General features: G+C 38.8%; 1 long non-coding RNA gene across 5 annotated transcripts; it reads right to left on the bottom strand.

Annotated features, from left to right (window-relative positions):
* Positions 1 to 1,287: 1,287 nt before the first annotated feature.
* On the bottom strand, positions 1,288 to 17,180 carry LOC113602364 (uncharacterized). Of its 5 annotated transcripts, XR_008291643.1 has the most exons (5): positions 16,863 to 17,112; positions 15,972 to 16,068; positions 14,065 to 14,199; positions 5,983 to 6,079; positions 1,288 to 3,401 (listed from the first exon to the last, which is right to left on the bottom strand). It is a non-coding gene; the product is annotated as an uncharacterized LOC113602364 (long non-coding RNA). The 5 variants fall into 5 exon arrangements; XR_008291642.1 differs by lacking the exons at positions 5,983 to 6,079; positions 14,065 to 14,199 and adding an exon at positions 17,119 to 17,180 and having other exon boundaries at positions 15,976 to 16,068; positions 16,863 to 17,001; XR_008291641.1 differs by lacking the exons at positions 5,983 to 6,079; positions 14,065 to 14,199 and adding an exon at positions 17,119 to 17,176 and having other exon boundaries at positions 15,976 to 16,068; positions 16,863 to 16,998.
* Between the last annotated feature and the right edge of the window lie 7,188 nt (positions 17,181 to 24,368).

Below are 24,368 nucleotides of genomic sequence, written 5' to 3'. Positions count from 1 at the left end.
ATAAGGATGGAGCCCACATACCATGACAGGCATCATGTCACTGAGTTTCTTCCCCCTGAACCTGGGTCTACATTCTCAGTCTCCCAGAGCATGGTAACAATTGGAGGAAACTTCCGAAGCAGTAAATGAATCACTTTTGTTCATCCTACCTTTTATTTTTAGCCTCGTGTTTTCACAAGTTGCTTATTATAATTAATACTGTAAAATTATACGAACAATGGAAATGAGAGTGTGAGAGGAGTTTGACATTATTATCTGCTTGGAAATAAGCTCTTGCAGAGTAGACAGATGATTATACTGTTTTTTTTTTTTTTAATCTTTAAAGACCTAAAGATTCCAGGTCTTTAAGTCAAGAATTGGAAAGGCACAAAGAGGGGCGCCTGGGTGGCACAGTCGGTTAAGCGTCTGACTTCAGCCAGGTCACGATCTCGCGGTCTGGGAGTTCGAGCCCTGCGTCAGGCTCTGGGCTGATGGCTCAGAGCCTGGAGCCTGTTTCCGATTCTGTGTCTCCCTCTCTCTCTGCCCCTCCCCCGTTCATGCTCTGTCTCTCTCTGTCCCGAAAATAAATAAAAACGTTGGGAAAGGCACAAAGATTTTTAATATTGTGCTGTAAACTGCCTGAGTCCTATGAAACAAATCTGAAAAATGCTTTTATATAAGTTCTGGGTAAAGTTATTTAAATCATGTGCCTTCTTTTCAGTGTAAATTTCTTACAGATACCGGAATTGTGTGTGTTGGTATTACTCTTCACTGTATTTGAACTGTATCTTGGGAGCACTGTTTTTGCTGATTTATTTTTAAATGTCCTTAGTTACTTTAGTGAGAAATGTCTCCCCCATTTTCCTTATTGCCAACTATTTCTGTCTCTAAGGATCCGTATGTGAAATATTGCAAAGCCTGAGGCGCTTTGTATGTGTGTGCAAGCACGTGCGTGTATTTGCTAGAACAGTTTCCCAAGAAATAGTCTGACAGATGACGATGTGAGCCGGAATGAAAATCCGTTTCATAACTTTAGGAAGGTACTAAAGAGAAATTTAAGCATCACTTCTTCAAAGTAATTTAGTAATAAAATTTCAGGAGAGGTTAGTGACCTGGAAAGGAGTGTAATTGATAAATGCAGTGAAGATATAGAATTTAATGTAGCTTTTGATTGAATAAACTGCATTAATGTCAACAAGGAAATACTCAGGTTAGAGCCAATACTCACCGAAAAAATCTAAAAAGGTATTTAAGTCGATTCCATGCATTTTCACTATGTCATTGAATTAAAACACTAAGCCAAGAAGGTTAAAATAGAAGTTTCTTATTTTTTAAAGGGTAGAGGAGGGTAAATGAAAATTACAATGAATTATGTTTCATTTATGATCTTGCACAGGAGACTGAATTAATTAAGGCCAACCTTATGGCTGATTCATTATAAGAGTGATTTTTAAGATTCTGAGGTATGTAATAATATTAAGCCAAGCAAAGATCAGTTTGTTTTTGCCAATTTTCTTTTTTACTTTCTAATCCTTAGTATTCTATTCAGATTATAACTGCAAAGTAACTGAGGAATATGAGACCTACAAGATCTGACTACTGTGTATGTCTAAGGATTTTTTCTATATTTCCTTTAATATATTTTCTCTAGCTATATTTATTTATTTTCTCTAAATATATTTATTTGATTTTTAAATCAAGGCTGTGATCCGTTTTATAAGGGCTTCAAACAAGCTTTAGTTTAACTATGAATTATGGAATTTTGACAGTATTTCCACTTGAAAGTGAGTTGAAATAAAAAATAGCAAACATCTAAGAAAAAATGCAACACAATCAATACTTGCTTGAAATATTCAATGGATAAGAGCTTGCTTCTTTTAAGTTGATCTTTTGACTGAAGCCATTACTAACTGAGCATTTGAGCCAATGCAGTGATAACCTCAGATCCAGTGCCTGTCTCTGGGAGACCGAAAGAGGTTTCTTAACAACCAAATGCAATCACCACTTGGATTGCTGGTCATTAAGAAAATATTTGGCACAAACTATGAACTATTTGATTTTCCTGCTTTCTTGGGCCTTTGAAGATTGACCAAGTTGAAACACATTCAGCGTCTCCTCCAGAAAATTCCTCTATGAGCCTGCTTAGACTTATTCCTTAGAAAAACATGAAGCCAGCAAAACTGTGTGCTTTGAACATTCCAAGGGTTTCGATACTTTTTTAACGTTTATTCAGTTTTGAGAGACAGAGAGAGAGAGAGAGAGAGAAAGAGAGAGAGGCAGAGAAAGAGGGGAGACAGATTCTGAAGCAGCCTCCAGGCTCTGACCTGTCAGCACAGAGCCCGACGTGGGGCTCGAACTCACGACTGTGAGATCATGACCTGAGTCGAAGTGGGACGCCCAACCCACTGAGCAACCCATGCACCCCTCAACAATTGCAGGGTTTTCAAAGGAACTGACTCCAGATCACTTTGGGCATATGATTCACTTGAGCCATTTTAAGGATAAAATATATTAATATTGAATGCTTTAGACCTAAACACTCAAACGGATTGGATAATCAGACCTGGAGCAAAATTAATTGAAAAATAAAATAAATCTAAAGCCCAAGCACATGGAGTTGTGATCATCATCGTTGTTCTTGTTGTTCTCCTCTTCCTCTTTCTCCTCTTCTTTCTTTATTCTTTCTTCTTATTTATTAAAGAAATGAAAATGTTATACTGAAAAATATTCACTTAATGCAAAAGAAAGCAGTTAATGATGGAGAAACATTGAGGACAGGCAATTTATGTAAAACAAACAAAACTATAAGCCATAAATCCGAACATTAAATGTGAATGAAGTAAACAATCCAATCAAAAGGCAGAGTTGGTCAATATGGTTAAAATAAACAATAGCCTATTACGTGTTGTCTTCAGGGGACACACTGGATTTGAAGATATGAGTTGAAAGCAAAATGATAGAAAAAAGTCTACAAACAGAAACCACAGAAAACTAGAGTGGCTGTACTAATCTCAGATAAAACAGACTGTAAAACAACAGCAAAATATCAGTAGAGATGAAGAAATGCCAGATAAAAAAGGATTCATCTGAATATCCATGGGACAAGAGGAACCAAAGTTCATGCATACCGGGGCATGAGTTGAAATCTTGTTACAACTCCTAGCAATTTGGCTGGGAATGATTTGTCCAACAATTATAGGAATAATAGGAATAAACATAGTTCAAAGACTAACATCCAACTTAGCATTCTCAATAGTTGTGTATATTAAACTGATTTCAGTGTTGCCAAAATCTCTGGCCTCTAATGTGAAATGCAACATCATTTAGGGCCCGACAATTTTTTTTTCCAATTTTTCTTCAGTAATGTCTGCAACTCAGTTAAAACATCATGCACAGAAGGAAACAAAGCAGCATGAACAAACCTAAGAGAGACAATAGACAAGAGAAATCATATAATAGAAAAGTTTATAAAAGCATATTTTGAGTCAGTCACTTTATAGCAAACTATAGGAAAATTTAGATAAAAATCTAAAAATAGCTGGTAAAATATTAGTAAAACTTATGAGGATGACAAAAAAGAAATCTGAATTATAACTAAAGCCAGATAGATTCAATTAACAATCAACAATCTTTCTATATAGAAAACCCACACAAAGTTGGATTCACTGATGAATTCTATCAGACATCTGCATAACAAGTAATTCCAATCATATACAAGCTTTCCCAGAATTAAAATAAAAATGAGTGAATTTCTTTTCATTTCATGAGGCTAATCAGGCCCTTAAAACCAAACTTAACAAGAACAGCAAAATAAAAGAGAATCTCACAGCCAATAACTTTTAAGAACATTCATACAAAAATCCTAAGGAAAATACTAGATAGTAAAGTGAAAAATGTACGAAGGATAATTCATCATGGGTCAGTTGGACCTTCAGCAGGAATGCATTAACATTAATTAATGCAATTTCCCACTTTTTCATATTAAAGCAAAAAAAAATCATTATAATTTCTGTACAGTTTTAATTGTTTGCTATTCAGCCTGTTGTTAAGAAAGTAGTAATTCCTACCTAGTGTTATGGGGACGGACAAACCCAGCTTTGAGGAGGGGAATCCCAACCACGTGGGGCCCCAAGAGGGTTGCACTTGAGAACGGTGAACAGGCAGGGGCTGTCGGAGGGAAGTTCTGCAGAATCAAGAGGGTGGGGTGCCCCCTGGTTTCTATGTGATCACGGAATTGGCTTGTTGAATAATTCCATGGCCTGGCAGGGAACTGACGCCCACCCTCCAGAAGCAGGAGCTACACTTGGTACATTTGATGAGGACTGTTGCCTGGCTAGGGGGCCTTATCCTGGTGGGCTGATTGGGCGACAACCTTGTAGTTAGGCCATTTGAAGTCCTCCTGATTTTACCAGAAGACAATGCATCAGACTGCACCTTGGCTTTAGGCTTTACACCACAACTACATGAAGAGTTATGTTTGGATTTGTTTTTAATGTTTATTTTTGAGAGAGAGACAGAGCACAAGCAGGGGAGGGGCAGAGAGAGAGAGAGAGAGAGAGAGAGAGAGAGGGAGAGAGAGAGAGAGAATCTGAAGCAGGCTCCAGGCTCTGAGCTGTCAGCACAGAGCCCGACGCAGTGCTCACACCCAGGAACCATGAGACCATGACCTGAGCTGAATTCAGAAGCTTGACCAACTGAAGCCGAAGTCTGATGCTTAACCCATTGAGCCACTCAGGTGCCCCATAGAGAAATGTTTATACAGAGGGTACGGTTAGGGGAAGTCATTTATTTAGAGTAACTTTTTTATGGTAGTGTGTTATTTTTTCCTGTAGTATGAACAATCTTCTTGAGACTCTACATCATTTAGTTTTATCCAGAAGCAAGTGAGAAGGATAAGAGAAATGTATAGGTTGCAATGATAAAATTGACGCAGACAGGCGGAGTCGGAGGACCCAGAGGGGGGCCCCCCGGGACCAACCTACACGGTCTTTGGCTTCACTCAAGATGGAAATCAAAGGCAGTAGAAGGCGAAATCCTACTTTATTGAAGACGTGGGGAAGGAGATACACTTGGAACGTCTGGGAGATTCAGAAAGGAAAAGAAGGAGTCTCATCTTTCTTGGGGCCTAGGGTTTTTGTTGACAGTTGTGGTCTGGTGCACGTGTACCCTCAGGCATCCAGGAACTGGTCAGAAAGAGGACAAGGTCCAGGTGTCCATCATATGTCACTTATTGGCTGAAGCCAGGGGTCTCGGCATCGAGACGTCTAGCGCCTTTGGTCTAGGGTATGCGTGTGATAGCTTCAATCATTCTCACCTGGTCTTTCCTTCCATGCGTGGTATTCTAGAGAAATCACGAACTCCTTGTCCCTTACAAGGATGACATGGGCTATTTGCATCCCGAGGCATGTGTGGAGTGGAGTGGGGGAGCAGGTCCTAGCACGAATAGAAGTCGGAAAAGAAGCAAAGGGAAAAAGCAGCTTTTTCTCTCATGGGTGCCTTCGGTTTCCTGTCTCAAAACCCTAGCTTGTGGTCGTGTCTTCCCTTCTCATTCTTTGCCTTCATGAAGAGTTTCCGGTTTTGTCATTGTTTTCTGGAAAAACTCATCTTATGAAACATATTAACTCCTGTAATCTAAAGTGAATACGAATGAAAACAGGTGAGGTCAGTGGATTATGGTAATTTTGTTCCTCTGACCCATAGACCAGGTAAAATATAACATTAAGGCAACACATTTCATGCAGATAAAACCACAGCTGGATTTATGCAAAATATTGAAGATCGGATTTAATTTCTCAAATCTTGGCCAAGTGATCACCTCAGGGCAATCTCTAATGCCCCCTCACATCCGGCCTGTTGTCATTACTGCGGATAGGCCTAATATTGCGGTAATCTCGTTTTCCTAACTCCACATTGTTTAGCAGATCTGGGAGATATAGTCTGGAGAATGGAGCATTGACGTTTTCAAGAAATTTTAATAATCTATAGGAGCATGAATGAGACTACCTGAAATTTCTCTTATTCCAGTGATAGGGTCCATTTGTTGGCATGCCGGAATCCCAACATTTTGCCTCTTTACTTGCCTCATCAAAGGTTGGCTGACCTGAGATTATGAAGGCAGAATGAATACGAGTAGACAAATTGCATTGAAGATTACTGGCTGTCAGGCCGTTCAGACTGTTTAAAATATTTTACGTATTAACTCTAGTGACTGGTGAAATTTATAACAAAGGGAAGTTGCAAAGCTGTGTGTTCCTGTAATTAAAGGTTGAAATGTTTCCATAGTTAACATGTTTTATCTGACTTCCCTAACGTACATAGTCCCGTGTAAAGGATGAGTGCTCTGTGATGCACAGTTTTAGAATTCATCAAAGTATTAATCCATTAGGGTTTGAAATTATTTTGTATGTAAACTCCTTCGATTTGACCCCTTTAACAATCATAACCAGACATATATTTGATGACGATCTAATTCTGCAGAAGTGGCCTAGATGGGTTTTCTTCCACTTAATACATATTTTATATGTTCATTTGGAAAGTAATTAGATTAGTAATTAAATAGTAATATTTACAATATTGAGAGGGGTACCACTGAGGGCTAGAACATAGTTTAATTTTTAACCAAGGACTTTCATATCTACTCTTGAGACAAAGAAGCATTCTTCAACTTATTTTTACTGTCTATGAGGAAACTGAAATCACTTCGAATGATCACTGTGCAGTGTTTGTTTATGAAATATTCTTCTCCGTGAGTTGTTATCATGACTGGCAAAGACATATTCGAATGTATTGTAGATGATTAGTCTTCGAAATTGCCTCGAAAGAGGTGCAAAATGCCAGATGTGGTTCATATAACATGTCACTATTAATTAGGTGGAAAATTCCTGCTGAGCAGCTTATTATAGGCAAAATAAATGGTTTTCATTAACTAGTAATTAACCTGGCTACATTATGAAGGTCAAAAATTAGTCTATGGTATACAACAACTTACCTGCACGTTTAAGAAGAGAAATTTATGAATCTAAATACTCTCCTAAAATACAAATAATGACAGAGGCAGAATCACGTAGGTCAGTAAGCAACAATGGCAAGATTTCAAATAGAATGAAGTTACGTATAGTCAGAAGAAAATGGGCTTTTGTTGTGTATCTTGTGTTATTACTTATGTCATTATCTTATTTCATTTTCTATAGCAAGGTAAAAGAGAATTCTATTATTCCCAAGTTTTATCCATGGAATTAGAGGTCCAGAAACGTCATTCTTCCTATGTCATGTATGATAAATACCTGGGAAGCAATCCCTTTTGGTAGTCTACCAGCTGCCGAATAGCACGGTCCTTGTAGCAGGAAAGAAATAATTTAAAAAGAAGGTGCAAGAACTGGTCTGGGAGTACTGAAATCATAGATTAAGCAATGAATTTATGAGCAAAATAATTAATGTATTAATGAATAAGTAGACAAAAATACTTTTTCGCAAACAATTTGACTGCCAATTCCATGCGTATAAAATTGGAAAGAGTGGAAATTATAGAGGTGGGAAAAGTAGCAAATAGTGGAATAGCTGGAATGAGGTCGTGCTGTGGTCTTGCAACTAATGTTAGAGAAGTGAACATTTGGGCATTCTTTTTAAGGTTTAATTAAAAATGAGGACTAGATGTTGACTCAGTATATTTAATTTAAAATTTTTTTTAATGTTTGTTTATCTTTGAGAGAGGGAGAGAGAGAGGGGAAGGAGCAGAGAGAGACGGAGACACAGAATCCCAAGTAGGCTCCAGGCTCTGAGCTGTCAGTACAGAACCTAAAGCAGGGCTCAGATTCACAAACCACGAGATCATGACCTAGGCTGAAGTCGGACATTTAACCGACTGAGCCGCCCAGGTGCCCCTGACTCAACGTATTTATATATTGCAATAGGATCACCACCTTAACATTAGCTAACACCTCTGTCATGTCACATGATTATCATTTCTTTGTTGTGGTAGGAACGATCAAGACCTAGTCTCTTAGCAACTTTGAGGTTTGCATATAGCGATCTTGACTAGAATCATTATGTGGTACACTTGACACCTGCACGATGTTATAATTAATTATATCTTCCTAAGATTAGAAAAAAAAGAATTTCCACTAAATCCATTTAAAAAGCAATTCTCTCTTTGTAAATAAAACATCACCATTCCCGGAAAAAATGATGAAGTTGTAATTTTGGCGGGGGGAGGGAGACAGGCAGAATATAGTTTCTCTCACTCTCATTTGGAGAAAGTCTCTCAGCTTAATACTTTCTAAAGAATTAAGATTTTTAAATAAAAAAATATGACTGTAAATAACCTTATGGCTTATTGGTTTCTTTGTTGAGAACATAGGAAATATGCCTATGTATTTAGAGTAGAACGTTTTCATGATGTCAATGAAAAATACGACTTCCCACCTTTTAAATTTGTTATTTGGAGGAAAGAAATGAGAATGGAGGGATTAGTTCTTTTCTATAAGGATAAGAAGAGTGCAAAGTGTGTTCACTGGCAAGGAGAGAAATCCGATAATTCAGGTACCTCAAGTACCAGAATGTATGAGCTATCTAGCTGTTTCTTAGTGTATGGAGAAAAGCGATAGCATCTTTATGACTTTATTTTTATGTGTGTCTGTGCCTATAATAGAAGCAGAGGAAGTGGCAGCTGCAGAAATAATAAGCCGACAGAGATGCAGCCCATATTTGGAACATTCATCCTCTGGGGTCATGATATTGAGGTCATTTAGCATCAACAGGACCAATTGCGCAGGACATTAATGTGCGGCCACAGTGGCACACGGCGACAGCAACCAGGCTGGAGACAGGCGCCTCTTTCTTCCTGAGAACCCATGAGACTAATGGAGAGGCAAATGAAATACGCATGTTGGCACAAACTTTCAAGGAGGGTTGATAACTCCAGCAATCAAGACAAATCATATTTTCCTGTATAAAAAAATCAATGCAAGAAATCTAGATGTATCAAAATATCAAGAATTTTAACATTGAAGATAATGGACATTTTAATAAAATCAAAGAAAATTTTAAAAGTTAACTGCAGGCTAATATTTTTAGAATGGTCTGAAAAATATTTCCTTTAGAAGAAAGGACCCTGTCTAGCATCTCTTTAATATATGATTCATAATGTCAGTGGTACAATCTGTATTAGTGTTCTCCAGAGATACAAACGCATAGGATATGTATAGATAAAAAAGGGGACATTTATTATGGACATTGACTCAGTCAATTATGGAGGCTGAGAAGTTCTATGTCGGGGCCATTTGCAAACAGGAGAACTGGGAAAACCAGTGGTGTAATTCAGTCTGCATCCCAAAGGGCCCGAGAACCAGGTGAGCTGAGTGTAACTCCCAGTTCAAGATGGAAGGCATGAGAAGGGGTCCACTGGTGTAAGTAAGATCCTAGTCCAGTGGCTTGAGAACCAGGAGCTCCAATGCCCAAGGGTGGGAGAAAATGAATGTCCCAGCTCAAGAAAAAAATAAAGAATGCGTCCCCTTTCTTCCTTTCTGTTCTATTTGGGCCTTCCACTGACTGGATGATGCCTACCCACATAGGTGAGGGTAGACCTTCTTTATCCAGATTATTGACTCAAATGCTAATCCCATAGCTAAACACCTTCAGAGTCACATCCAGAAATAGTGTTTTACCTTTAACCCAAACTGCCATACAAAATGAGGCATTGCATTATCCAAAATCACTAGTTATGTGAGGACTAGGAATCGATGATTCATACTCAAGAGAACAGGCAATCGATGGAGATGACCACCCATGAGACGACCCAGATGTTGGAACTACCAGATGGGTTTTCACAACAGATATATAACTATGCAAAAGCATGTAAATATAAATATAAATATAAATATAAATATAAATATAGTATGGAAATAGAGGAAAACTTAGATGTGAAAAGGAAACTAGAGAGAGAAAAGAGAGAGAGAGAGAGAGGGATTTATTATGCAAAAGTGTGTAAAGAAAAATATAAATACAGTATGGAAATAGAGTAAAACTCAGAGGTGAAAAGGAAATGATAGAAAGAGAGAAAAGAGAGATAAAGAGGGAGAGAGAGATTTATTTTAAGGCATTATCTCACATGTTGGGGGGGGGGGTCGTCAAGTCCAATCTCCGTAGAGCAAACAGGCGGACAGGCTGGAAATTCAGAAAAGAGTTGATGTCACAGCCTTGAGTCAGAAATCTCTGGACTGGAAACTGGAAAATTTGAGGCACGGTTTCTATGCTACTCTAGAGTGACAGAATGGCTTCTGGTCCAGGAACCTACGTTTGCTCCAACGTCCTTTAACTGATTGGATGAGGCCATCCACATTTTGGAGGGAAGCTGGCTCTGCTCAAAATCTAGGGACTTAAATGTTAACCGCATCTAAAAAATACCTTCACAACAACATTAAGAATATGTTGGACCAGACAGCTGGCCCCATGGCCTAGCTAAGTTGACACATAAAATTATCATCACGAATGGCTGTCCTTTTATTTTTAAATATAAATATAAGCAATATGCACCAATGGAATGGGTAAATGAATAACTGCCTGTTAATAGACACTGTTCTGGTATTGTTTATCAGGATAGTATTTATTGATAGAAAACTAAGAGATAGTACTTGCTCTCAGGTAGCCAATTTTCTTTTTTTTTTTAAGTTTATTAATTTATTTTGAGAGAGAGAGAGAGAGAGAGAATCCCAAGCTGGCTCCACACTGTCAGCACAGAGCCTGATGCGGGGCTCGAACTCACAAACCTCCCAAACAGTGAGATCATGACCTGAACTGAAATCAAGAGTCTGATGCTTAATTGACTGAGCCACCCAGGAGCTCCTCAGGTATCCACCTTTCTGATGTCCAGGCTGAACGTCCTGAACAGTTTCTCGTTAGGGAGGATGCTAACCTTAGAAAAAGCTATGTCCTTTTCCTCCTCTCTGCATGTTTTTTACCCTCTACACATGTAAGGTAAGTACAGTGAGGCAACTGCTTGTAAGAGTCATGTGTTAGGAAGAGGCATTAGGAACTATGTGGTTCTAAAAAGCAGTGAAGAGGGGCGCCTGGTTGGCTCAGTTGGTTGGGCGTCCGACTCCGGCTCAGGTCATGATCTCGTGGTTAGTGAGTTCAAGCCCTACGTCGGGCTCTGTGCTGACAGCTCAGAGCCTGGAGCCTGCTTCGGATTCTGTGTCTCTCTCTCTCTCTCTTCCCCTCCCCCACTCATGTTCTGTCTCTGTCTCTCTCAAAAATAAATAAACATTAAAAAAAAACTTTTAAAGCAGTGAACACATTTTCATTAGCTGGAGTGCAGGCTAGGTCCATGACACTTCAAAACCTCACTCTTTTTTATTCATTTATGAAGCAAGACGAAAGGACATTTTTCAAAAAGAAACAACCTTAATTGCAACCACAGAGAGGAATGCTTTACAATTCGCCTCAGAAAAGTTTACTATCTCCCTACTAGTAAGTTATTCAAAATTAATTATTCATTTATTGATTGATTCGGCAATGACGCAGAAGACGATATGTTGTTAAGGCAAAACTGTGCATGCCCCTTTTTATCACACGCATTTATAAGCTTTAGAAGCAGAAAGCAATGACCCACTGACCCCGGAGTTCCTCAAATGGAGAAAATACACACTAGAGGAAATCGGGTTTACCCATTTTAGGAGAGCCACATAAAAACCTCCAGTCAGTATTATTTTTAGTAGTAAAATTCTGGAAGCAATGAAAATATTCATTACTGAAGAATGGGTAAATAAATTGAGTATGGTCACACAATGGATTAAACAAAAATGAGTAAAGGGTACATTTATTAAAATCAGTAAACTTCAAATACATATTTTTATGTGTATTTATTTTGAGAGAGAGAGAGAGAGAAAGAGACTGAGGGAAGGGCAGAAAGAGAGAGGGAGAGAGAGAATCCCAAGCAGGCTCTGCATTGTCAGTGCAGAGCTCGACACAGGGCTCGATCTCACCAACCATGAGATCTGAACCTGACCTGAGCTGAAAAGAATCAGGTGTTCAAGCGACTGAGCCACACAGGCACCCCAAAATACATAATTTTAAGTGAATAAAAAACATGTTGCAAAGTGATCTGACAGTGTTATGTTCCTCCTGTATTAGTGACAATATGTTTATAGTGACAATACATATTATATATATGTTATATATAAAACCATAAATGGCTGGGGTGCCTGGGTGGCTCAGTCGGTTGAGCGTCTGACTTCAGCTCAGGTCACGATCTCACGGTCCATGAGTTCGAGCCCCGCCTTGGGCTCTGTGCTGACAGCTCAGAGCCTGGAGCCTGCTTTGGATTCTGTGTCTCCTTCTCTCTCTGCACTTCCCCTGATCACACTCTGTCTGTCTCTCTCTCAAAAATAAATCAAGATTAAAAAAATAAATAAAACCATAAATGGTGAGACACACATTCACTCAGCATCTCTGGCAACAGATAGGAGGGAATGTGATGGGGGTGGGAATAGATTTTCTGCAGTATATGTATAAAGCTTTTTTGTAATAGATGGAAATACTGATATAATACTAATATAATAGATGGAATACTAATATAATACTAATTGTGCTAATTAAATCTGGGTGATGATTACACAGATCTCTGCTCTATTAATATCTATATGTTTTTATCTTTATAGAAAATCACAGTTAAGAAAACAACAAAAAATATGATATTAGGTTGAAATAAGCAGAGACAACATAGCTGCTCATTAGAGATATTTGAATCCAAGTGCATCTTTCAGAAAGCAAATCAGCATCAGGGAGTTCTATTTTATTTCAAATCAACTCTGCCTTCCTCCCTGAAAAATAGGCATTTTGTTATCTGCCACGACTCCTTAAGCTTTCTAAAGAGAAGAGCTATGGATGCTACAGAGTAAATAAGATCCTTCGAAAATCCTAAAGTCTAACTGGTATACTTTATGACACAAAGTGCATGTGCTACACTGAAGAGTAATGACAAATTTGTGGTCAGCGTGCGTCCATGATTCCATAGTACATTCAGGCGCAAGTTAATATTTAATCCAATGTTTATCCCCATTTAAAACTCAAATAGTCACAAATATATTAGAAAGCTGTAATGTTATTTCAAAAACACTATAGTGGAAGGTAGAGGCTTCCAGAAGAAAAAAACAAAAACAAGAACGTTGTATGTTTCAAACGGTACCATTCACAGAATTGTAAAAAAGGGCTGTTTCTAATCTTGAGAAGAAGAGTCCAAAGAAAGAGTTTCTCATGAAGCAGAGCTATTTAGAGCCTGGTGCGTCCCTAGGAGATAGTGAAATTCTATAAATCGGAAGAAAAAACCAATGGTAATGACATGGAAGAAAGCTTGCAGCTTGCCTATGTAGAGTTGCCTATAGAGAATGAGAACTGAAGCCTTATTTCTTCTGCAAATATATACTTTCAAAATGGGATTTCTTAATAGCACCCTGCCGCTTTTATTGGAAAGGCAGTTAGAAATCATACAAGTTTCACTTCGTATTTCAGCTCTCATGCCACATTTAATAATATAATCTCAAATAAGGCCACATGCTGAGGCATAATTCTGCTGCTCATAATAAAAAAAAAGTGCCATTTTCAGAAGATATTTAGAACATGCAGTGAAATCGTTCACGCATACCCAAAGCTGGTTTTGTGTTTGACACTAGCATACAGAGTAGGCAAGCCTCAAGTTATCATCAAAAAGGTGCAATCATTGGGGAAAAAAAATAAGGCATTTTGTTTGTAGACAAGAAAAATTACTTGGAAATGCTATTAACGTAAGTACTCTATTAATGAAAGTTAACTTAATAATCACAATGTATTTGTGTTTTCTGTGTCAACAAAATGCTTCACTGGATGAAAATAATATAATGTAGAAATGGAGGGAGAAAACTTGACGCTAAACTAATAATTGGATTTTTTCCAGCTGCTTTGGCACATTTCTCCAGAATACTTTTATAGTCCTAGAATATTCAGTAAAAAAGCTCTAGGAAATTATGCATGAGTTCATAATCACAAATAGCCTCTATAAAATATTTATAATGTACTCTCCTTTAATTCTCAGACTAGAATATTAGATTTAGATACCGTCTGTCCATGTCTTTGATTTGTAGTTGAGGAAACTGAGGTCCAAAGAAGTCCATTGTCACAGCTATTGGAAGGGGCACCCAGAGCAGAAAACTCTCAGGTTTGTGTTCATTCTGTGACACCTGAACGGTTTTTCTCCTTAAAAAATGTAAAAAAGAGGCAAGTCAGTGGGGTGAACCAGCAATACAGCGCCATTAAAAAACGAACAGTAACTATGTTATTAATGACGGTAGTTGTTACATAATAAGAAAATGAAGTTTTCGTGTCAAATTATCATCGTAGAAGAGGATTGAAAAAGGGCTTTGGCCATCAGAAACAACAGGGAGAGTTCTGAAAAGATTGTTCTTTAGTTGTGTTTACTAACAATTTCTACAAGCTTTTATGTAAAAAAAAGTAGTTTAATGCCGAGAATCTTGCTAGTCGCTGGGAATACAAAGATGAGTAAGACGTTCCCTGCTTTGAATGCTGTTAACGGCCTTTGTGGGAGACAATGCTACGTCCAAGTACAGTAACAGCAGTGAGGAAAGTTTGTAGAAATGGCTATGGGACATCTTACTACATGTAGAGATCAAAGGAAACTTCACGGAGTAAACCACCTTCCAGGAGTTTTGAAAGGTGGGTCCAGTTAGCAAAGTGTGAGACCACTGATGCAGAGGGTAGGTTAGAGGATAAAGATGGAAAACAGGAGGGTCAGAGGAAGAGAGAGGCCAGAAAGGCAGGAGAGACTCGAGCAGGTGAGGAGCAGCAGGGGGGTGAGGGATGCAGCACAGGAGGGGGACAGGCAATGGGAGGCAAGGCTGGAAGCTGGCAGGGCCGTTGTCCCCTCAGCTGTGTTCTCCAAGAGCACGGTGCATGCCAGCCCTGCTCCCCACACTGGGCACATGGTTGGAAGATGGCGGCAAGCGTCCTCTCACACCTTTCAAATGCTGCTGCCATATTAAAGATGGGAATTTAGGCTGTGAAAACTGGAAAGGGGTGGAAGGATTCTGAGTTGGGCAGTTACTCGATCAGGTTTGGGTTTCGGAAAGCCGATTCTGGGAGCACCTGGGCGGCTCAGTTGGTGGAGCCTCCAACTTCGGCTCAGGTCACGATCTCACAGTCTGTGAGTTTGAGCCCCGCATCGGGCTCTGTGCTGATGGCTCAGAGCCTGGAGCCTGCTTTGGATGCTGTGTCTCCCTCTCTCTCTGCCCCTCCCCAGCTCAGGCACTGTCTCTCTGTCTGTCAAGAATAAATAAACATTAAAAAAAGTAGAGAAGAGAAGAAGAAAAGAAAAGAAAAGAAAAGAAAAGAAAAGAAAAGAAAAGAAAAGAAAAGAAAAGAAAAGAAAAGAAAGCTGATTCTGGCAGTTCTGATGAGGGTAAACTGAAGAGGGTGATATTCTGAGCCCAGGAACTTATTTCTCAGACTGAGAATTTCTTTTTCAAAGTAGTTTCATAGTCCAGGAAATCTGATAGTGTCTGGAGTACAGGAAATGCAGGCTGGTTTCTGTTTCTGTTCACTCCTGCCCTAGTCCCCCATACCTCCCAAACCCCTCCTGTAGTGAGGAGAAACCTCGCATATCATTCTCTAAGAAGAGGCAGAAAAGACTGAAAATAGGTTCCTAAATGGCAAAAAGACGCTACATATTGGAAAAGAGATAAACGGAGCTAGCGTTCCATCAGCTCTGGTTCTAAGAAATGTCGTGTTGATTGCAGGAGTCTTTGGAAAATGTCACTGCCTTGTCCTCCTGAAACATCAATGTCTCATGCAGCCTTCAGGGAAGGATTTCATCCATCCGTCTGCTCTCACAGAACTGGATGATTTAAACTCCTGTCTCTGAATTTTAACTTGCCCAGGATGACTTTCCTCTTTTGCTTTGCCTTCTCTGTTGATTACTCAAAATCCAGGGTATATCCTGCCTTTTTCACTTACCTTTTCCTAATGGCCTTAGTCCTTTCTCTGAACTTCTGTTTCTTACTGTCTGGATGCTTTCATGTTTTTTTCTTCATGTATCATTTTGTAATCCTAGAATGTAACACAGTGACTCAAATATAATATTTACTAGTAATATTTGTGGAAAATAAAGGGTATGAAATTAAAAAAAAAGAATAAAGAGTCCTCAGGTTTGGTCCAATTGTTAGGCACAGGCTCACTTCTGAATTTGTTTATATGAAGGTTTTCTTGAGTAAACTCTGAGAAATATATGTCTTAACCATAGGATCACAATACTAAATACATGACTGCTCCATACAACAGCCTATAATATTATAATTAGAGATTACCTTGTTGGAAAATGGAGATTAAATATGTCATGTACCAAATTAAAATTAAACTAAGAATATGTTTATTTTTAAAAAAATTTTAAGTTAAACTGAGAATATTTTTATTTTTGAAAAATATAAATCTGACTTCATTTTAGAAAAGAATTGTGTTGTTCATAAATACTTGATGATTTTTAAGATAAAATAGTGTTCTAGATTTTTATTTTGAAGATATACATTTAAATTGAAGATATAAAATTAAATAAAAAAATTTAAATTTTGTTCTTTTTGAGCGAGAGAGAGGGTGAGCAGGGGAGGGACAGAAAGAGGGGGAGAGAGAGAGAATCCCAAACAAGCTCTATCCATGCTGTCAGCACAGAGCCCGAGGTGGGGCTCAATCTCACCACCACGAGATCACAACCTGAGATGTTACCAAGCGTCTGGCACTTAACCAACTGAGCTACCCAGGCACCCCTAAATCTATCAAAAAATTTAAAAAAGAACTTTTATTTTAAGTAACGCATAAATAACTGCAGATATTTTCCTTTCAGCACATACCTTCAAGGCATTGACGTAGGGGAACTGAAGGGAGTCCATTTTGGAAACGCTCCATCTTGGCTGTGTCTCCGCCGGTCCCATTTCCTCATGCTCTGTATTTCACCTTGCATCTGAGTAAACTAAAGAAGCTATGTTCCTACTCCAAGGGGGAGACAAGAAAGTTAATCATTCTCTGGTGGGAAAACATCCTTGGTCCCCATACACCTGATAACATCTAAGAGCAAATCTCTGTCAACGCTGGTGCCGATACCCTTACCTTCAGTGATTTCTGGAATAACACCTCTTGTTCACTTGACACTTACCTTTGATCAGACCCTACCCTGGATGCCTGAAGGAACACATACACTGAACTCCTTTCAACATAAACCTCTGACCCCAAGCAATGAGGAAGCGGCTTACTTCTCCTTTTCCAAGTCTCCCAGACACCCTATCTGCTGTAGTCTGGCACTTACCTGACTCAGTAAACTCCCCTCTTATTTCCTCCTGGCTCCCATTTGATTTCTGTCAGGTGAAGCTGGTCCTTCGAGATGCCCTGTGGGTTCTCGAACCCGGCTTGCCTGCATCAGCACTTACGGGAAAGATCACGCACGTTTGAATGACTGAAAGAAAGCCAGAGAGACCGGACCACAGAGAGGCAAAGCTAAAAATGTAGGCAGAGGTTTAATCGTGTTTGGTCTCCCGGGCTTTGTGAAATATTTTTATGTTCATCCTCTTGGTGATAAAGGTTTTTTTTTTTTTCTGATGTTTAACATTTAATATCTGTGTAATCTCATGCGAGCTAATTAGCCTATATAAACTTCAGTGTAATCAGGGAGTTGTTGGGAAGGGTAAATGAGATCATGTATATTACTTAGGCAAAATGCTTAGCACATAGCATTCAATAAGTGTCGACTATTAATCTTACAAATATATTGCATGGTGCCCCATTCAGACCGAAGGAATAGGAGGGCGTTGATGATTAAGGGTAGTGTCTTCATGCGTCGAGACTTACTTAACATGTATTGTGATTACTTGAGAATAGTCTTTGACCTAAAATATTCTCTCTCTAGTCAGGTTCCCTCATCTTTCTGACTAAAGGTAGATCCAGGCAATACACTATTGCAATACCAGTGGCCCAGGCGACTCCAGCCCGCTCTCCCCAGCAGTAGTGGTCTCCTTTCTTTCAGTCCACATTCTGTGTAGGCTCCGAGCTTCTAGCACAAAGGCTAAGATCCTTACTCACCTTTGTTGCATGAAACCTAGTGTTAGAGGGGAGATTTTGCCCCCAGTCCTGGCGGGAGCTCCAGGATAAAATCTGCCCGCATTTTCCTCCTTTATGCAGTGGCCATTGGAGGAATAGACCAAACAGGAATTCTCCAAGAAATGCGTGCATCATTTTCCTCTGGGGAGCAAGGGGTTCCCAGGACTTGGACATTCCACCTCTGTGGGGGGGTCCTCCTCTGCCACTTATTGGGTAAGCTCCTCATGTGAACATTCTGTTGGTGGCCTTTCTGCCATCACACTAAACCCCAATCTCCAACAGAGCCTTTATAAGTTAGAGAGCTGATGTCTTCGCCATGACGTGATGCACTTTTTTATTTCTTAATTTGTTTGGAACGAAGGAGGGGGAATGCTATTTGCTGGCCTGCTCGAGGCCACAGCCCTTCGTGAAGAATAGGTATTCACTAGATTTTTGCTGAATGACTAGAGATAGCACTTAATCAAACTCAATAAGAGAAGAAAATTTAATTAGCCTTAAAGTCTTGTAAGTGCAGCTATGCTTTAAAAAAATCCTGTGCTTGCAAAAGCTGTTGATTTAATAAATTTTTTTTGCCAAGGAATGAGCTCTGTGAATATTTATCTCTTCACTATTATGTAGCAGGCATATTAGTTAGTAAAAAATAGACCACACACATTCAGTGGCAAACAGGACAGTTAATCTTGAGTTTTCAAATGATTATAGTCATGAGTGTAGGCAACTAGGAAAATCTATATGTTGGATTGGAAAGGAAAAAAAATGATGCCAATATCAGCATAAGCCAATTGTAGGGTGATTTCTTGTCTGTACTATCATAAAATCTTTCGTATGCTTCACCTTCCCAAAAGATCACTTTTAACCACATTTGGTATTGTTTACATTCATTTTTAGGATAACCTAAAAGTTTATTTCATTTTAATGACTGAGAAAATTTGGAGGATTTTTCTATTCACCCACCACTGTGACATTAGGATGTCCTTTTAGAGTCAAAATGCAGATGCTTTTAGAGTCAGATGTGTGTCACATGAACACTTTGAAGAAGGTTAAAAGCACACTGAAGTGTTGCCTTTACTAAGGCACAAGTTAGAAAGCTCAGTTAGTTGCCTCCTAAATAACACATTTAATTTCTACACCTTTTTTTTTTGAGGAAATAAAAGAAGGTGCTAAGTTTAATTGTTTAAGAAAATAATAGTCACATGGACTGTATTTCACACTTTCATCAAATTCAAGTTTTCATATACAACTAACCATAAAAATGCCTTGTGAATTTCTCAGCCTGACTGTGGGTGGACTTCATTAATTGTGTGTTGTACTTCTCAGATACTTGTGTGGGTTTCTCTTCAAAAACCACTCCACACACACACACACACACGCACACACACACACACACACACACACACACACACTTCCACAGATGTCCTATGGACTGATTTGATATAACTCTTCCTCTTCATTATTTGTTTTTGTGGAGATCTTTTGTGGAGATCTTCACTAAGTATTTTTGGTACTTAGCTTCAAAAAGATCTTTGTAGCCTTTGTAGCCTGAAAGAAGGATGGAAAGTGTGATTAACAGACTAAATACCTGAAACTAGAATAAACCAAAAATCTCTAAAGTAATCCAAATAGTTAAGAACACTTTGCACTTAAAGAAGTACATACTCTTTGAATGAGAATTATGTTTCAGGTAAATGTTTCCAGCCATGTATATGATTGGATTATTTGACCTTTGGAAAGTTTCTTCCTGTTGAGAAGGTTTCAGTTACTGTCTGTATGTCTGCACAATCAAAAATAGTGCATGGATTCAGCTTATACAGGCTGATTGGCAGTCATTTTTGTATCACCCCCAGCTTACACACTTCCGTCACCATAATCATGTCTTGGAACTGGCAGATCACCAAAGATAATCCTATTAAACTCATAAGACAGTTTTGTGGTTTAAAGTATTTAAATTCTCCAGAATTATTGTATAACCAACTCCTCATTTTTTGCCAAATGGCTTGAACTCTGTATGCTTTTCAAGGAATGTTCTACCCTTACAACTCTTGGATGAGGTTTCTCAGATCGCCATGGGAAAGATCAACGTTTTAGTCTGTGGAAGTGTTCCCTATCAACACAGGAACCCGACCGACTCCCAAATTGTCCATGAAAAGCAAGCAGAGTCAAGCACACACAGGGACAATAGGTTCAACCCGTTTTTTGTTGAGGTCATTGTTGGTTTTGTTCAGTCATCAAACAAATATGCATTCAGAATTGTGGTCTTGGTGCTTCATTAGCCACTGAATGGTTTTCTCATGTGATGTGAATGAATTCTAAAATGCAGCCATGTTTTTTCTGTCATGCCAGTGTAGACATGTTAAACCACAAACTATATTGTCTCCAAACTTGTCCTTTGAGAACCCCTCACTTCTGCATTGTCATTGTGTATGCGTATGTGTGCATGTGTGTAGGCTAAAGATATGTACCTACTCTCTGTAAAGTTATCTTTCCTTCTAGGCTGTGAGCTATCCCACAGCATGTGCTTTTGTTACCCAACATTTAGTCAATGACTAAACTATGTAATAGTTGCCCAGAAAATGTATAGGACAAGAATGAATAACTTCATTTGGTTAATAATTAAAATATATATACCTCTTTGAATTTTAAAGATAGATGCACTGTTGCCCTAAAAATCTTCTAGATTTATTAGAATTTCAATGTTTTATTGTAATACATTTTAAAAATGAGTAGAGTAGAGCTGATTTGCAGAGTAAACTATACACTTATCTGTCCCTAAAAGACTGGACTTCGTGTTTTCTATAACTCAATACAAATCATAATTAATAGTGTTTAATTAAAACATCTAGCAAAGTTATCAAATAGTGTCCTAGAGAACTTTATGAATGCTTTAATTTGCATTCTATTAATATTTTAACTGGTACAAATCAATTGCAGGTGCTGGTATGAAAATTTATTTCAAGGCATCAGAGCTCACCCCTTAAGGCAACAACCCCCCAAAACACAGCAGCCATCATCCTTTCCCTGTGTGTCTCAAGAGATGCAGAAAATTAAGGAGTTAAAAGGAAACCGGCCAAGTGGAAATTCTGATTAAAATGATATACCCCAAATCCTGACCAATGTTCTTTTTGAAGTGTATATCACCCACGTATTTTACAATAATTGCCATGTTTCCTCTCTTTCTCTCTCTGTAGCAATTCTAATTTAATGGTAACATGCAGCATTTTAAACATTAGTTATGGCTTTGTTTTAAATTCTCAGTTATGGTAGTTAATGGGCCCTCTCTTGGATGGGGGCAGAGAGCCGAGGGGAGATAAAAATATATTTAGTGTCTGATTAATAGAGACAGAAATCAATCTTAGTCAATTATCAGTATGGTACTCTTAAACTTATGAAAATGGCATATGTTGCATTTTGAAAACAATGATTCTTGAAATTCTTTAAATGTGTAGCAGTTCTAGCTAACTAAACTTTTAAACTTAGTTATATGAAAACAAATAAATAAAAATTAGGAATTATATTCGAAAAGAGTTCTCAGAGAGATCCATTCTTTTTTCTCTTGGGGGGGGAAGAGTTCCTAATATAATAAATTAAAGATGCAAGAGTCAGTTTTGTGTCCCTTTTAACAATATGAAACAGGGCCATTATCTTAAATAAATGTTCTTCATGAAACATCCACACGTCTTCCAGAGAGATGTTGACATATATACATGCATATACTCGCGTATACATGATTCATTTACTTATTCAGTCATTCAGAACATATTTACTGAATGCTGACCCTCAGCCAATGATGGCTATGGTTGGTCGCTCAGCAAAAACAGACATGTTCTCTGCTTTTGTGGAGTTCACAATCTGGTGAACAGGGCTGTGGGATGGACAGAAGTCACGACTTCTCTTTTGTTTTGTTGAAATGCCTAAACAAAATGCTTCTGGATACCAGACCCCTTTCCTCATGCCATCATTCTGGGCCAGGCTGTAGCTGTACACGTGATTAGTCTTTATAAAATTATTTTTTTCTTAATACACCCGTGTTTAATTTTTTTTTGACTTCTTTCTTTTATGCATAGCCTGACCTCCGAATTTTATTTTCCTGATGTTTAACATCTTTCCAAGTCTCATGAACCTACTTGTTCTCTGACTCCTCTCCTTTCTAACTTGTTATCTATCTCAACTTCTTTATAGTATTTCACACCATCAGAAATTATTTTATTTACTAGGATGAGGCTCTTGAGGGCATGGACCTGATTGACCTTTTTCATCCACCACTTCCCAGCATCTAAGACAGGATCAGGCAGATAAGTAAGGCTCTTTCTACTTTCTAAAATCTGTTCCCTAAGTGGCTGATTGTTCTGGGAAATGCCTTACGTTTTATTAACGTGATGGGGTGGCTCTCTGTCATTGATGATTATGGCCGTGGAGTGTAGCCGGCTTTGCGTCAGGAGCATGGGATTTTTAAGTATTCCATTCAATAAAATTTGATATATAAAGAAATGGGTAGTAAAGGCTTAATGGATTATAAAGTACTACACTGATAAAACGGAATGGAATAAGGAACAATGAAATAGTGTTAACAGTCACAGATGTCAAAGATGAGAATGCGACAGCAAAGTACATTATTGCCAAGTAGAGCGTCTCATTTCTGGACATACTTGACTTGCCGGTTATTTGTCACTTCTCAGCTCTAAATACCCCCTTCTTGGTACCACTTTGTGATACAAGACCTGGGTTTTGCAAACTATTTTTCCTGCGCCTGCAGGCTCCTTGTAAATGTCAGCCTGGAGGGGTTCCTCTGGGGAAACGGCAGAGCAGGAGGAGGAAGGAAAGGCTTTATCTTCTTCCTGCTTTGTTTTGTTTTTGCTTTATCCCTTGCTGGTGGAAGGGTTGTTGAGTGGTGGGGTCTCTCAGGGTCCCTGTGGCATTGGGCTGCTCTGGGGGTAGACACGGCCATTGCTTCAATATCCTAGCAGTGGCTGGTATGTTCTTACAGCAGCCACAGCACCTCCCAAAGGAGGACATTCGGGCATCTAAATCTCCACCTGGAAGGTCCCCCTTTAAGTTTCTCAGAGTCTCTCTTGTTCATATTTGTACCTGGTGGGAAATAGGACCTCTTGCTGGTCTTACGCCCAGAAGCAATTCTGAGTTAGAACCAGTGTTTTGTTTGTTTATTTGTCTAATCCCATTGGCAGTAGACTCCCAAACTAAATGGTGGAAATGGCAGGTTTTTCCCAAGCAGTACATTAAGAAAGATGACAGCATTTGTCACTTGTTAATCCTGTGACCACATAAGCAACGTGGCGTATCTGCTTCCCCTTCCTGCTCACGGTCTGCTTCTGATGAGGTGAAGCCTGAGGTTCAAGCAGAGTCTGACCTTGTCTGGAACTTCCTCGGGATTGTTTTTCAAATAAGAGGACAGCAGCGTTCTGAGTCCCATTAACATATGGATTCTGGAAAATTTGTCAAAGGCTGTTCATTCAGTTTCGTTCTACTCAAGAACTTCTTTTAGCGTTTTACATCTTGGAAGCCAAAGATTGGAGAGAGAGCTTTTTAGTATAATGTAACATGGACAGAAACTAAGGAACTAGATAGCCCTCTTTTTTTTTTTTTTTTAAATTGCTTGCAGACCACAAGATTATATGTTTAATTAGAAGGGGAATACAAAGCGCAGCTGTAGAATTCCTGACCCAAGTCGATGCCGATCGAGCAAGAGCTTGTAAACTGCCCAGGAGTGAGTCCTACCGTAGAGAAGGGTTTTATGTTTACATCTTCATATTTACAGCTGGCAGAAGATTAATAGGAAATAACTGCCAACCAAGTCTAGGATGGAGAAGCACCACTAAGGAGGCAAAAGAGCATACGTCTTCCAATACCCAGGTACTAGGAGGACATTAGGAGTGTGATTAAGGGGCAGCCACACGGCGTCCAGGTGTATACGGCACATTTCCTGCCTAACTGTGCATCTCCACATTCTTGTCAGCTAAAATCGCCCACCAATGCAGTTTTACTGCCACTTGTGAAGGGACAAATATGGATTTGTTGTTTCAGTAAACCCTCAGTATGAATCCTTTATTGATTATTTCATTACTGATCATCAGAGTAAAATTACTTTAAGGATGTGAATATGAAGATTCATAAATTTCAAAAAGCTTTAAAAATAGTCTTAACAGCTAATATTTATCGAACTTGTTCTAAGTGTTAGTCACCACTTTAATTTCTTGAAATGTACAAACATACCAATTTTCGTGAGTGTCGCTACTATCTTGGATTCGCACAAG

Source organism: Acinonyx jubatus, chromosome D3 (assembly GCF_027475565.1).
Source record: "Acinonyx jubatus isolate Ajub_Pintada_27869175 chromosome D3, VMU_Ajub_asm_v1.0, whole genome shotgun sequence".
Taxonomy (NCBI): domain Eukaryota; kingdom Metazoa; phylum Chordata; class Mammalia; order Carnivora; family Felidae; genus Acinonyx; species Acinonyx jubatus.
The sequence above is the reverse complement of the archived record's forward strand: the minus strand, read 5'-3'. Positions and strand labels throughout refer to the sequence as shown.